Source organism: Hippocampus comes, unplaced genomic scaffold (genome assembly GCF_001891065.2).
Source record: "Hippocampus comes isolate QL1 unplaced genomic scaffold, H_comes_QL1_v1.1 scaffold397, whole genome shotgun sequence".
Classification (NCBI taxonomy): domain Eukaryota; kingdom Metazoa; phylum Chordata; class Actinopteri; order Syngnathiformes; family Syngnathidae; genus Hippocampus; species Hippocampus comes.
The window spans coordinates 321,735-323,915 of NW_017804968.1; the positions used below are offsets into that span (position 1 = coordinate 321,735).

The 2,181-nt window shown below is 44.0% G+C and overlaps 1 long non-coding RNA gene across 1 annotated transcript in view; it reads right to left on the minus strand.

Moving 5' to 3' along the window:
* Nucleotides 1-2,181, minus strand: part of LOC109527571 (uncharacterized) — a 9,248-nt gene extending 7,067 nt beyond the window's left edge. The window contains exon 1 of the long non-coding RNA XR_002170543.1: nt 2,064-2,181. This is a non-coding gene — a long non-coding RNA (uncharacterized LOC109527571). The remainder of the gene's footprint in view (nt 1-2,063) is intronic.

Sequence of the window (2,181 nt, forward strand, 5' to 3'; positions counted from 1 at the left end):
CCGAGATGGGACCGTCTGGTTGCAGAAAATCAAGCTCGGGGCTGTGGTGAGTCATCATTTTCATGCACTTTGAATTTGCATTGTATCGTATTTTGAAGGCATTAAACATTACCATAGCGATCAGAGTGTTGCGGCCAGATTAGACGCTCCTTGTGTTTATTATTATTATATTTCGAAAACACCACAGTTTTCATGCAGCTCATACCATATTATTTTGTTGTATTATTTCCGCCACACCTTAAATGCCGGTCCCTGAAAATATTGTCTGACATAAACCGGTCCGTGGGGCAAAAAAGGTTGGGGACCCCTGGTCTATAGTACAGCTTCGAAGAGCTACTATAATTGCGAAAAGAGGTTTTTGGGGGTGGGTGGATGGGGGGGAATGAAACATAATAATTCTAGGCTTTCTTCGATATTAATACATATTACCGGAGGTGTCACCACACTTTTAAGTGGAGCACTGATGAAAAAAGCATCATTATGAGCAGAGAGGATGTGCTAAAACCACAGTTGGATGGGTGGAGGAGGACTGTGCTTGCGACCCAAAACAGCCTGGGTTAAACCACTCACGGGTCCATTATGTGCTTTCCGGGCTCCGTGTATCATGAGAGCACAGTGAGAAAAATGCTTTTTAGTAATACGGTACGATGACATACTGTCGAGGCAGTGCCCGATTCAGTCATTTTGAAACATGGCTGAATTTGCTTTGCCTTTAACATGTCAGGGCCATGTTCACACTTGTCAGGTTTGATTTGGTTGCTCGGATGCGCGTGGTTCGTTTGGTCAAGTGTGAACCAGCTGAACATTAGCATCCGCAGGTGTGCGCAAAAACGGGTCCAACGGGCTTCGCTGCGCTGTGTGACTTCAACTTGGATTAGCAACGAGGCTGCTTCTTCAGTAATGAGATTTCAAAATTGCCCCCCCGATTGGCTCATTGGTTGGTCAGAGAAAATTTGTGGCAAACAATTTAATGATCATCATCTCTGATGACTATGATGCTTTTTTTTTATTTTTTTTTTTATGTTTCTCATGTCATAGGAGTGGATGAGACCTTATGTCATCCATCTTGGGGCACGGGAATGTCGCGCCCCACCTTGGCCCTATCAATTGCATTAAGAGAAGCTTCTGCATCAGACAAACGTCAAATTTGTCATTTCGCAATTTTTTTACTTCATTATAAATATCCATCCATCCATTTTCTAGTCCGCTTTATCCTCACAAGGATTTTTTTTCTGTCCTCTTCAGTGTCGAGGACAGAACAAATGTGAACACAGCCTAAAAACAGAAATAAAAGCTTTTGTTTCCTTCCGAGTTGGTTTGGCAGGTATGAAGCTTTTTTTTTTCAACCTCAATGCAGACTCCGGCTGATTTTTGTTTTTATATCCGTTTTGCGTTGAGTTAACCTTGAAGCGCATTAATATGCAGACTAACACGTGGGTCTTCAGTCAAGTTAATTAGCTATTTCTTTTGTTTACTGCCTGGCATTCGGAAAGTGAAAGCCAGATGCACAAACTCCTGTAAAAATAAGATTAGCGCGACTCTTTGGTGCCTGAAATGAAATCCCTCAATCCGTGAATAGCTGCGTCGCATCCAGCTCCGTGTGGTCTGCCCCTGTTTTATTTTGTCTGGGTTAGTTGCTGAGGTCATCATCCTCGTTCTTCCCTGCTCAATAATCACCGGGGAGGAATTTTAGCTGCGGCGCGAGGCTCTAAAAACGCAGACGCAAAGCGCTCGTTCATCACAACTGTGCCTCTGGAGAGCCCGTTTAGAGCAACAGACACGTATTCATTACCAGACGTGTCGGGGGCTTTGGGGGTTGGTGTTATCTGTGGGTAAACAGGCTACATGGAGAAACGTCCACGGGCTACAAAGGCTGCGCTCGGCAGAGGGACTTAACTCACCCACCTGACCGTATTGCTTCTAGAGCAGTCTGTCAGCTTTCATGAAGCCAAAGCAAACGTTTTACTTTCAAATAAAGCTCAAATCACACCAAAGAAAAATGACATCAAAAGTGCACTGGGGGAAAAAAAACAAAAATCACGATCTCGTTTCAATGTACTTACTCTGTATGAAATGTGGGCCCATTTAGACACACGCGATGATCTTTTACGGCACGGTGATTGGGAATCACGGTTCTAGAAAACTCCAACATCGTCGACTGGGCATTTGTCGATCGTTAAT